Source organism: Panthera leo, chromosome A1 (assembly GCF_018350215.1).
Source record: "Panthera leo isolate Ple1 chromosome A1, P.leo_Ple1_pat1.1, whole genome shotgun sequence".
NCBI classification, from domain to species: Eukaryota; Metazoa; Chordata; class Mammalia; order Carnivora; family Felidae; genus Panthera; species Panthera leo.
This window is the reverse complement of record NC_056679.1, coordinates 221,621,131-221,635,487: the sequence shown is the minus strand read 5'-3', so window position 1 is coordinate 221,635,487 and position 14,357 is coordinate 221,621,131.

Here is a 14,357-nt window from a genome sequence, read left to right as displayed (position 1 = left end):
CTCAGGACTCCATGGGAGTGTTCAGTTTCGAGGTATTATGCATGTTATATTAATTGTATCTTTATGTATTTTATGTATTGAATATTGTTCTAAATTATACTTTATTCCATATTCTAGTTCTTTCTACTATATAGAAATATAATACAATTAGTTTTGCATGTTGATCATGTTTCCTATAAGCCTATGAAATTGTCTAATTAGTAATATTTTTATAGATTCCTGGATTTTCTCCATAATGAGTCTTGTCAAGTGAAAATTGTGTTTTACTGCCTCACTTTTAATCTACATGCTTTTCAATTTTTCATGTTCTAATACACATTTTAGAACTTCTAGTATTGTGGTGAATTGCATTTATTGATGTTCTAATATTAAACCAATATTGTATACCAGTGAAACACCACTTGGTTAAAATAAATTAATTCTTTATATACTTTAGTTGCTGCTGGCTAATATTTTGCTAAAGATTTTTGTATCTATGTATTTTCATCTATTCAAGCATCAATGTTTATATCTTTCCATTGTGGAAATAGATACATATTTACTATACAAAGGATATATTTTTAGTACTTTTTCTGATTTAGGTATCATGGTAATTTTTGCCTCATTAAATGAAATTGTCTCATTTTCATTAAATGAAATAAGAAAACATTTACTATGTTTTCTCAAATAGGATTTATATTAGTCATTCCTTAATATTTAATTGAATTCACCAGTATATTTATGTAGGCTTGGACTTTTATTTATAGAAAAGTTTTTAAATAACAATTATGTCTTTTTTCAAGAAGTAGGACTATTAAGGTTTTCTATTTCTTCTTAGATCAGTTTTAATCATTTGTGTCTTTTAAGACATTGCCAATTTCATCTAAATGTTTTCGCTTTGGTAGCATAAAGTTGTTCAATATATTACCTTAATACCCACTATTTCTTAGATATTTAGTAGACTATATTTTCATTACTTTTTCTTACAAGCCAGTTATTTTTTTAATCAAATTTAGTAATTTGTTTAAAATAATAGCTTTTGGGGGGGACACCTGGTGGCTCAGTTGGTTAAGCGTCTGACTTTGACTCAGATCATGATCTCACAGCTCATGAATTCAAGCCCTGCATCAGGCTCTGTGCTGACAGCTCAGAGCCTGAAGCCTGCTGTCTCCCTCTCTCTCTGCCCCTCCCCCGCTCATATCCTGTCTCTCTCTCTCTCAAAAATAAATAAAAACATTAAAAAATATACAAATAAATAAATAAAATAACAGTTCTTAGTTTTATTGATTTCCCTTACATTCATTAATTTTCTCTTTCAAAGATACCTGCTCTAATCATTGTTTTCTTCATTTTATTTACTATGTAAACTCTTCTTTTCCTGTTTTTTTTTTTATCATAGACACTGAAATCCTTTATATTATTATCAACTATAGTTTTGGATTTTCATATAATGACTCTTTTGCCTGCATCACATACTTTCAAAAGTTTTATTCAGTTAAAATCTTTTCTAATTTTTCTTTTGATTATATTAAATGCTGGGCTGAAGGTCCTAGCCAGTAAAGAAATGAAAGAATTAGGATGAGGGAGGAAAGAAAGGAAAAAAAGGAAGACACACAGACTGAATAGTGGGAAATAAAACTGTGGCTACTCACAGATGCATAACTGCATATGTAGAAAATCTAAAATAATCTAAGTATAAAATATCAGTATTAAGTGACTATAGTAAATTGCTGACTAGAAGACCAAATATAAAACTGAATTTTAGAATATTTCTAGATTTGCCTCCATTACATAAAAAGTTTGGAAATCATCACTCTCATCATAATAAGAAAAATTTGAATAAACTGAAAATTATCAACTTTTCTTAACCCATCTGAAAACTAAGAGTTCAGAGTATACCAACTTATCTGAAATATGAATGAAGGTGCATCCACAGATACAGTATCTGAGATCTGCTTTCTTGGCTCTACATAAATAAAGAAGGAGAAATTCACCAAAAAATAAATGAAGGTAAAATAAAATATTTTATTTTTATTCTTAACTGATTTAAGTGATAACAGTTTAAATAATATTGTTAACAATATATTGGATAATTATAGCAGAAAAATAAATAAAATGAATAACAGCAAGCTCACATGATGCAAGAGGAAGAAATTGGTTATACTCATTATAAGATATTTGTATTGAAAGGCAAATGATATTTTTTAAAAATTTTTTGTTTGTTTTTGAGAGGAAGAGAGATAGAGCATGAGTGGGAGAGGGGCAGAGAGAGATGGAGACAGAATCCAAAGCAGGCTGTAGACTCCAAGCTTTCAGCACAGAGCCCAACGCAGGGCTCAAACTCACAGACCACAAGATCACGACCTGAGCCAAAGTCGGAGGCTCAACTGACTGAGTCACCCAAGCACCCCAGCAAATGATATTTTTAAAAGTGTTTATATAAAATGTAATTTTAAAAAGTATGTTGTAAAAACAAGGGCAAGCAGTAATTTTGTTTACCAAAGAAATATAGCTAATATATTAATAAGACATAAAATGGAATCAATAATAACTTCAATTAAAACCAAGAAGGCAGCAAAAGAGGACCAAACAAGAATCAAAGGACAAGTGCATTGAACAGAAAACAGGTACCACCATGGTAGATTTTAACCCAACTATATTGATAATCACTTTAAATAGAATTATATAAATAAATTAATTAAAAGACAAATGTAATTGTTTCTGTTTATTATAATTTGTTATGCCATATTTAATGGCCTAGAATGTGGTCTATCTTGGTAAATAATCTGTGAGAATTTATCAAATTATTGAAAACTTAGTAATTACCTACCATTCAAATGGTTAAGATTAAAAAGACTATCAATACTAGTGTTCAGCAAGGATTTTAAGGAAAGACAACTATTACACATTTGCGATTAGACTGCAAATTGGTATAACTACATTGGATAAACATTTGGGCATTTTCTACATGATTTGCACATAAACATTCTCTACGACTCAACAATTTCACTAATTGGTATATAATCAAAAGCATGACTATTGAACCAAAATAATTTGCATTAAAATGTTTATAGCCACATTAACCATAGTGTGTAAATAATATAAATAATCAATTACTATTTCGTGGAATACTTTATATGATGATTTATTACACAATTGTAAAACTAGATGAACTAAAACTCTACACTTGAACATTAAAAAAAGTTCCTGTCACATGTAATGAATATTTCCAACATAATTTTGAGCAAATTATGCAAGGCATAAAAGAATTAATACTGCATATATAACATTAACTCATGGCTTTAGAAGTCATGACAGTCATTTTCTTTGGGGAGAAGAGAGATTAGAGATCAGGAGGAGCATGAGAGGGCCTTGTTGGTGATATTCTATTTCTTAACCTAGGTAATAGTCATCAGGGTGTCTTCATTTTGTGTTGTACATTTGAGATTTGTGAATTTGTGCTACATTTAAATTTTCAGGAAGTTTCTCCTATAATTGCTTAAATATACTGAGTGATTAATTTTACAATTATTCTAAGTAAACTTGAGTAGTAGTACAATGAGTATTTTACTGAGCATGGTTGACATGAATTCTCATTCTAACATTTTCACTAATGGTGTATTTTTCCACAAGGAATGCAGCCTCTCTGTATTTTATTTTTGCTGTTGATAATATTAAATAATTTCAAGTTCCTTTCATATCTAAAATTTCAAAATAACATATGCCTAAATGTTCTCAAATAAAACTCCTTGCTAAAATTCAGATTTCTTATTGAATTCTTAAAAATATGGGCATTGCTCTAAAATGTATATTTTAAGGGGCGCCTGGGTGGCTCGTTTGGTTGACCACCCCACTTTGGCCCAGGTCATAATATCAGCTCGTGGGTTTGAGTCCTGCATCTGGCTCTGTGCTGATAGCTCAGAACCTGTAGCCTGATTTGGATTCTGTGTCTCCTGTCTCTCTGCCCCTCCCCCACTTACGCTCAGGCTCTCTCTCTCTCTTTCTCTCTCTCAAAAATAAATAAATATTAAAAAAACATTTTTGAGTGTATTTTAAAATCATTAATTCTAAAAATCATTAATTCTAAAAAATACATACAGAATCACTGATGAATCAAGCCAATGTGCACAATTAGGATCCAATATTATTCTCAAAGCCATGCAGTAAGCTCAATCATTGAAAAATTCACAGCATAAAAGACCTCTTCTTCTTTATCAAGTGCTTTTTAACATTTACAATATAGTATAAGGTAGGCTGAGGAGAAAGTTGCCTAAGTGGTCATGGTTATATGATGATGTCTTAACAAGGCAACTACTTCCCCATGGGGCTAGTCCAGCTTTACCTACTTAGTGGATAATTAATACATTTTAATATTTTCCAAATACTCATTATTATGGTGACTGGTTGCACTTGATTATCTAGCATCACTGAAGCTCTATCGTCTGTCATCTGTAAATGGCAGGCATGGCTCAGTTTAGCCAACAAAGTACTTTACTTCCAAGATTTTGACTTGTGATTAATCCAATTATCTCCTCTGCTGTAAGGAGAAAAGATTATATTGGATGGTTTTGTTTCCTGCAGCAAAGTAATTTTCTGCATGACCAGCAATAATGTAATGTGGGGGATTTTAATAAGAGGCAATTATTTTTAAAATTAAACCTTAAACAGAATGCAGATTGTAATAATATGGCAGAGATGTGCACAAAATTATGAGTTACTTTAAAAACTGTTAACCCTGCAGTGTGCTCTAGTATGAAAACAGTGCAATAAAGGGAACATAACTGAGGCAGAAAAGATTGCTTTCTTCTAAAATGCATATACAATAGTGAGACTGACAAGATGATACTCCCTTTCTATGGTATTCCATAATTTAGTGGGCTACATTACTTTTGTGTTTGAAATTAGCAGGCTTTTTTTTTTTTTTTTTTTAGGCAGGGAAGCATTGATGCAAAGGATACATGATAATAACATTTTTTTTTTCTTACCAAAGACAAAATACTATATCTGAAGTAGAAAAAAAAGGTAAGTTTTAGCAAAATTAAGTCATCAAGTGCCCTAGGGAAAAAATAGAGCCTCCAGGGTGTCACTGTCATGGTGTGTAAATTGTGAAGATGAACAATGGTGATTTCTGAAGGATCTCTGGGACCTAGAGTCTAAGTTTATTTCCATATGTTCCACTCTAAGGACAGAAAGCTATCACCAACTGAAGACAGTGTATATTCCTTTGCAATTTAGTCCCCTTTTGATATTAGATTTCATATTTGAGGATATTTGAGATGAGATTTTGAAAACCAGACAGTAGCTAGAAAGGTTTTGAGACAGAGGAACACACACACACACACACACACACACACACACACACACACGATACTTGGTTTGAAAGGAAACCTTGTCCATTGACACACAAACTATTTCTCATGAGTTTCATGGTTGCTTAGCTTATTTTTGTGTGGCACTATGACACGATTTCTTTCTTAACTCTATTGTCCTCAAAGACTGCTTCAAACTAGTTAAAATAAAAATAAAATTTTGTTGTGTTAAAATGCTTCATTTCTAACGTTCAAGTCTATGCATATCACATCAATTTCAAAAATGCTTTAAAATATTTTCCAGTTGAATAAACCCTTAAATAGTAATTAAAAGTTACCATTGCTTATGAGGTAGTGGATCTTCTGCTAAGTATTACATATTTATATAACAGACCACAGCGATGCCCATCTTGACCAACTTGTCTGAAATTACTGCATTCCGCTTACACTCCAGAGACTGCTTACCCAGATCTTCTTTATTCCCTGAACACTTGCTAACACTTCTGGCCATTTCCTCTAAAATTAAAATGTTCTAACAGATCACTGAAGACGTATGTTAAATGATGAGAATATCATTGGTCATAGAAACTGGCAAAACCTTCACTCTACACCGTTTGATTTTAATTTCTAGTTGATATTACTGTTCATTTACAAATAAAAGAACAGTTCTGAACGAGCATGGTTTGCAAACACAACCGTCATAGATTTGTTTCCTGCCTCAACTCCATGTTCATTAAAATGATCAGAGTGACTATTAGTCCTAGTGAGAATGTTGCTTCTAAATTAATCTTGCATTTTAGAAGTTATTGAGGTTTAGTGAAGGTTATACAGAGCTCAACTACAATAGCCATCCATCTTTTTTCTCCCGTGATAAAAAAATATTTTACCCTATAAAACAGCAACAAAAGGAAATTCTGAAGATCTGTGTCCCAATGCAACACAGAGTTTTAGAATTTAGCTCTTTACAACATCAGTGAGCTTTGAATTTCCTCAGATATTTTTTGTGCTGAAGCTATGTTTCCCCAGTGATTGAAAGAGAAGTTCTGTGCCAGGGCAACCTGAGGAAGAAAAAGATGACGTTGGATATAAGATGAACAGAAAGACAAAGAAAAGGACATGGAAGGGGGGGGGGGTGGGAAGGAGAAAAAAGATTTGTCCAGAAGCACTTTTTCTACTGGCCTCAAAGATTGGATTGGTGATCAAGAAAAAAAGTTGAACCGAGAAGTTGAAAGAACTGTGTTCGTATAGCCTATGTACAGTTTATTTAAAATATAAAAAAATATATGTGCATTTTATATAAAATATTATATACAGTGTGTTAGATATTGATAATGCTATGGAGTAAATTTAACTTTTTAATGAATATGTGGATAGTGTTTGAGGGAAGGTTTGTAATTTTTAATTGGGTTATACTTTATTATCTGTTATCAAATTTTTGACTACTTGTCATCACTTAGTTTCTAAAAGAATTGTATCATGTTAGTTTTAATTTTCATCTATTTTGCAAGAAGTGATCATAAGGATCTTGTTATATGCTAAATATCCACTTATTTTTTCCCTAAAGTCTTTGTATTCTTCAACAATTATGTGTGGCATTATTTATTCTTTTTCTCAATAATGTATAGACTTTTAATATATATTAATTTGCCTATTTTTCCATAATATAATTTCAATTATATTTTCTTGACCTTCATTTGCACTTTTCTCATTGGTGACTGCTTCTCTTTCATGTGTTACTCTCTTAACCTTCAGCTCTGCTTGTCAGGTTTTCTGTTCTTTTTTTCTACTTACTGTCAGTGAAACCCTTGATCTAAAAACTTTTCTGCATTGATCATTAAGCTACAATTCCTAAAGAATAATTATGTTTCTTAAAGAATAATAAATAATAATCCAAAATTCTGTATTGATTCTTCTCAGGGTTAAAAATTTGGAAAAAGGAGCATCTGGGTGAATTGGTTAAGTGTCAGACTTTGACTCAGATCATGATCTCATAGTTCATTAGTTCCAACCCTGCACTGGGCTCTCTGCTGTCAGCACAGAGCCTGCTTCAGATCCTCTGTCCTCCTGTCTCTTTGCTCCTCCCCTGCTTGTGGTCTCTCTCTCTCTCCCTCTGTCTTTCTCAAAAATAAATCAACATTAAAAGAAATAAATTTTTAAAATTTGGGGAAAAAATCAATTTCTCAGAAATGCAGGAAGGAAATCCTTCACTTAAACATGATGTGAAGTTCTAAAGAGTTCGTGCACTTTAATAGTAAGAAAATATTTTAAGACTATTTGGAGGCAGAATGTTGAGGACATACAATCAAAAAAGTGCACCTTGAATCACAAGTAAATGTGGTCCTAAAATCAGGTACCTGGACATGTTCACTATCACGTAATCTCTCATTTCACTTGTTGCAGTTTGTATATGCAATAATTGCTTGATTGACTGAGATAAAGTCGGGATTTATCTTCATATACTTTATAGCACACATATCCTTAAAAAACGCAGAAAAATATCAATTTTCATTTATGTGTATAAATAAATTTTAATTTCTTACCAGCTAAGTAAAAAATAGCTAAATTGTATATTCAACATTGTCTTTACCTTTGTTTTCTTTATGACTTAAAATTAATCTAACAGATTGAATCATCATCCCATTCTCAAAGAACTGGTCAAATAATTTGGTTTCCTTTTTTTTTTCCATACAGAATTCATTTTCTTCAATCCATGTTACCTTTGCCTTTAAAATATCTGCCAACTGAATAATCAAGGCCACCTATTTAATATTCTTCTTATATTTGAGGTCAGACTCACGAAATATCAAAAGAAAGAAGGCACAATGATAGGTAAAAGTTATAAAAGAAAAATAAATTTTAAAAAGCACAAAGCCAGGGGGGTCATGCCCCCTTTACAGGCTTTTAATATCATGTAAAGGTTATTCCACTAATTGTTAAGATGATCATAAAATGTGGCAGACTTAAAGAACAATGAGATATTCCATGCGGAGACTGCTTGTTGTCTCCCCTATGGCCTTGTCCTCCATACAGCACCTCTAATTTTTAACTGACATCAAGGCCAACTGAAATAGAAGATACATTTCTCATGTAACTTTGAGTTCAGGAGCAGCACGTGACCAAGGGAATAAAAGCCAAAATATAAAATAACAACCCATCCTGAGAAATGTTCTATAGGGCTCCTGAGATCCATTTTTGCAGCTTCTTCATCGCTCTTTGGAATTAGCCATAAGATGGCTACAGTTTCGTGTTGGACTATGAAGATAGGAGCTATAAAGAGTGTAGTAAGAAAGGAATTGGGAAACAGCCTGGTTCACGGCCAACTTAAATAACTACATGTGACTTTTACTGTCACAGTGAACTCAACTTCTACATTTTAAGCCATTATTTTTATGTCTCTGTAATTCACAGCCAAACATTGTCTGCACAGATATAAGAGATGGTACCAGGAATGCTTCTTTGCAAAAAAACAAAATACAAATTATGTTTTGGCTTGAGGAATTAGCAGGGCAGTGAGAGGTAGAAACATACATATCACAGGCTGGAAAGCTGGTGAACTTGCCAAGTTTGAGTGAATAAGTTATCTGCTTTACCTTAAAAGACAATCATACATTGTTTCAGGTAAAATATTGGGGGAAAGTTGAGATTATTTTTATAATTTTCATTGTGCTGACTGTTTTTAAAATTTCCAGAAAGGTCCTACAAAAGATAGATTGATTTAGGGTTGGGGTGGATTCAGTACAGATAGAGAAATAAGACAAAGCTTGATAAAGGAGACTTTCTCTACCTGGAATCTACAAACAACAGCTAACCACACTTCCAAGTTTGAAATATCTGGCATCACCTCTTTCTTTTTTAAAGTTTATTTATTTATTTGAAAAAGAGGGAGAGAGAGAGAGAGAGAGAGAGAGAGAGAGAGAGAATCCCAAACAGACTCCACACTGTCAGCGCAGAGCCAGATGTGGGTCTCAGACTCATGAACCTTCAGACCATGACCTGAGTTGAAATCTAGAAACAGTTTCTTAACCGACTAAACCACCCAGGTATCCCTCTGGCATCACCTTTATTTCAAACTGAAACTTAGGAAGGACTCTACATAAGTTAGTAGATTTGTGCCCTTCCCTACAAAGACCATGATCTTAGTGACAAAGCTGTTGGATGCTATATCACAAGGAAAATGGACAGAACCCAGAGGCTAGAAAAAAGAAAACAAGAGATCTCACTCACACTTTAAAAATTGTGTCTGTACGGAGGCTTTGATTGTGATCATTTGCATATACAATTGATTGGACGCAAATAAGATCTTACCATATTTTTCAGGGAATTTTATTGTTAGAAAAACCCTTAATTTGACATATAATTAAAAGCCTTAAACAATCCCCATAGCCAGATGATACCAACAGGAAATGGGCTACAAACCCTCACGATGGCCATCTCTGCAAGGCACATCTGAGATATGGCAGCCCTGGAGAGCTACTGAATAAGGACACATCTTTCTCCTCTCTCCTATGTCCCCAAAGACAAATCCAGGGTCACAATGGGCAATGGGGAAAAAAGGTCTTCCCAAAGAGTGAATCATGCTATTACACTGTAAGCTAGCTAGGAAACTTGCTCTTATTGTCAGAACAGTCTTTATTAGTCATGGTGAACATTATTTTCTAAGCCTCATTGGCTATCAGCTAATGTATTTCTCATACTCTACTTCTCTTAATGTAATATCTATTCTCATATCATCAGTTTATTGGATGTACATGGGCATGTATCTAGTATTTCAATTTGTAGATTTCAGGATCACTCTGGGCCTTATTTGGATCTGTTGGGAAGAATTCCATGTCACTCATAGATCTTGAATGTTTAGCTACTAATGGATGTGAGTAAATGGATGACATTAGGTTTCTTTCCCTTTGGGAAAGGATGAATGCGTTATATACTCAGAAAGACTAATATCTATCTATATGTTAGTAGCCAAAAGGAGAGGCCATAATAGAGATTGCTGCTTTCTGTCACAAAAGCCACTCTCCCGACCTTTAGAAGACCGATTTCTTCACAGGAAGGTAGGCACATGGAAAAATGACAATGGAATTAATAGAATTTATAATTTCTACTTGATATAATTCATAAAAATTTTAATTGTGTTGTCTTTACGTTGTTGAATTGTAAGCATTCTTCATATATTTTCGATACCAGACCTTTATTGTATAGGTGATTTACTTTTTGTCTCCTTCTGTAGAATATCTTTTCACTCTCTTGAGTGTGTCCTGTAATGGACTGAATTGTGTCCCACTCAAATATATATGCAGAAGCCCTAACCTGCCATGTGACTGCATTTGGGGTCTAGTTCTCAAACTATATTCACATATCAGGGCTTTTGTGTATATTGCTTACTGTCAATACGTATTTAATAGCCGTGAGGCAGGTTTAGTATATTCATCTGGTTCCAAATTTTTCTAGTACACTAAAACCTTGGGTTGCAAGTAACTTATTCTGTGAGTATTCCCCAAGACAAGCAAACATTCATAATAAATTTTAACTTGATTAAAGAGCGATGTCTTGCAGTATGAGTAGTAATTGACGGCACACATCACATGATCACAACTGAGCCAATGGTTCTTGAAATTCACTTTGACATACAAGGGCTTTGGATTACAAGTATGTTTCTGGAATGAATTATGCTTGGAAACCAAGGTTTTACTGTAAATTTTTCTGACATAACACCTCCTTATGTGAGAGAACAAACTAAATTAGTCCCTGAAGGTTTTAACCTAAGCCAATAAATTTCAGGTTCTTAGGTTCTATTTTTAGGAAAGCAAGTAATAATTAATGACAGTCATAATTACTGGCTTTTCCCATTGCATAAAACACTTGAGGAGACAGAATTCAATAATAGGATTACGAGGATGCTCAGAAAATTATATTAATTTTATTCTGTGTCTATAAATTCCTATGTTGAGAACAGGCAAATAAATACGACCAGACAATATTTTATGGAATAACAGGAAAAAGAAAACAAAGACAGAAATATGGTCTATTTTGTTTTGTTACAGAAAAGGCAACAATAAGTATATCTATAGCTTCTTCAGTTTAGAATAAATATGACAAGCAATAATTCTGAGACAAATTATTTTAGTTTCTACTTTGTTTATTCTGAGAATAAACTATTTCTTAACAATCTAAGAAAATAACAGAGCTCAGCTTTAAATTTACCAAGATTTTCCAGGGATTTCACGTTACATAGAAAGTGACCAAGGAAACAGATCTTTAAAAATTAAATTTAATTGCTTGGAAATGCATGAGCTTCGAAGAAGTAATTAAATTGACAGTGAAATTACTCTTCAAAATTTCATATCTTTATAGGAATGTGAGTAATACAATTCATACCATTAAGACTTAATCTTCTGAAACACCAGTGGAGAGAGATGAAGCTTTTAGATAGCAAGTAATATCAGAATATCAGAGGTTCTCAGCTGTGTGAATTTCTGACTGAGCTCCAGCAGAATTTGATGAAGGCAATAATATCATTGTGGAGATTCTTAAAAAATGCCTGACCTTCTTCAGACCTGACAGTTCTCAATATCAGCCACTTGTTGCTAAATAGGTTGTTACGTGTTGCCCTCGTCAAAAGAACAGCAAACAGCAAACATTTTGAAATATGTACATCAGTGGTCTGTGTCACTTACTCATTTCTTAAGAACATTCTACCAGCAGTTCAAAGGTCATTTTTTAAGTTTATTTATTTTTATTAGTTTTTTAAGGGTTTATTTATTTTTGAGTGAGACAGAGAGAGAGAGAGAGCACAAGCTGAGGAGGAGCAGAGAGAATTTGGGAGACACAATCCAAAGCAGGCTCCAGACTCTGAGCTGTCAGCACCAAGCCCAATGCTGGGCTTGAACCCATGAGCTGAGAGATCATGATCTGAGCAAAAGTCAGAAGTTTGACTGAGCCACCCAGCTGCCCCTAACTTTATTTATTTTTGAGAAAGTGTGCATTAGCAGGGGAGGGGCAGAGAGAGAGAGAGAGAGAGAGATGGAGGGAGAGAATCCCAAGCAGGCTCCATGCTCAGCCAGAAGCCTGATGCAGGGCGTGATACCTTGACCTTAAGATCATGACCATGAGATCGTAACCTGAGCGGATATCAAGAGTCAGGCGCTTAACCTGCTGAACCACCCAAACACCCCTCAAAGGTCTTATAAAGAGATGTTCGGTGATGTTATAGCATCCTCATCAGCCGTGTGTGCTTCGGATTCAGATTATTGCCTACAAATCACTAACTTTTAGTATAAGAATGGATAGGAGTTACAATACTAAATGCAAAGAAATTGTAGAAAGGTTTGAAGTGACTTTAAAAAGTCACATAGCAGCAGAAATGAAGTCGAATACCAGAAATCTGAGCAAATTTTTGTAATCCTGTAATGACTCCCATTTTGTCCCTCCTCAGGAGTGTTACAAGAATCGAAACAAAACAGTACACAAAGACATTTTTTTTTTTTTCAAACCAGGAAATGTCCCTTAATTATAAAGAAATTTAGGCAAAAAAGTTAAAGTGGTTTGCCCAGATCGTAACAGCATGGGACAGTACAGCTGGGAAAGAACTTTACTGTCTCTGCATTTAGTTCTCAATCATAATTTCTATCACTGGCTTAGAAATCATTGATAGAACATTTACTTTGCTTCCGTCCTTTTGTGTATCTTCAGGTCACAGATCATCGGCCAGAAACCCTGCCTTTAAAGATTCCACCCCCCCCCCACCCCGCCCAGGTAACCTATTTTATTTTGATCATTGGAGGTAAAGTACAGTTACTAAGACATTGCATAATGTTTTTCTCTTATCAATATTGATACTATTTTTTGGTCTCCAGAAAGTCCGCATTCAATCATAGATTTTTTTCCCTGAATCATCAAAAATACAATATTGTTAAATTGATTGTATTTTCATGTTTTATTTTTAAACCCAACAATGTAACTCTAGGTTAAAATATTCCCTGATGTCTATAATTCCATAATTATTTTAGTTTAGTCAAATTTTGGTTTACTTAAATTACATTAGTCTAGGAATTATTTAGTCATAAATAATGCTTTTCAGTACTACAAACACCTGAGTTCACTCTTCTTTCATAGGAGAAAAAGCAATATTGTCAGCATAGGTTACATAGAAGCTAATAAGAGAAAAGTGCCTTCCTCGTGATACTTGTTTTTGTGGAGATAGTAAAAAAAATCAAACAAAAGGAATACTTTGAATATTAACAAATGTTATTTTGTGTAAGATGTCACACAATTGTTTCCTCTTGTCTGTTTAGACACTTGATTTTACTTTCATTTTCACTCCATAAAATATCTTAATGAGCACCTTTCTTTTTCTGTACTCAACATATGAGTTTAGAAATGAAACACCCTTTCATTTTCCCCCAGTATGATAATGATACCAAGAACTAGTCTGAGGTTGATTGTATTTCTTTCCAAAGCAGCATTGTGTTTATTTCTAATGTAAGGAACCAAGACACCGTTCCTCATAAACACTCAGTATAATATTTATCCACCTTTCTCTCAACAAGAAACTTAAAGACCAAAGATACCAACTATTCCCTATGCCTGGGTAGAGCTCCCGGAATTAATGAGCTGATTCACACAAAGTAATCATAGTTACTGAAGTATCAAGTTCTACAAATAATAATTCCAGTGTGTTTTTCTGAATCAGAAGTTTCAAAATGAAAGTACAGCGTATTGTATAGGAAAATATTTTTTTGTTATTGAGATGAGTCTGAGATAAGAGTTTAAAATGCCACCTTTACATTCATGAACAAGGAAAACCACCCCAGTGACCATTGAATGGCCATCACCACTGACCATCTTTTTTTTTTTAGCTAATTTTTTTTTTTTTATTTTGAGACAGAGTGTGTGTGTGTGTGCTAGCATGAGTGTGGAAGGGACAGAGAGAGGGGAGAGCGGGCGGGAGATAGAGAGTCCCAAGCAGGCTCTGCAGTGGCAGTGCAGAGCCCAACACAGCAGCTCTAACTCATGACCTGAGCTGAAATCAAGAGTCAGACACTTAACCAACTGCATCGTCCAGGGGCCCCA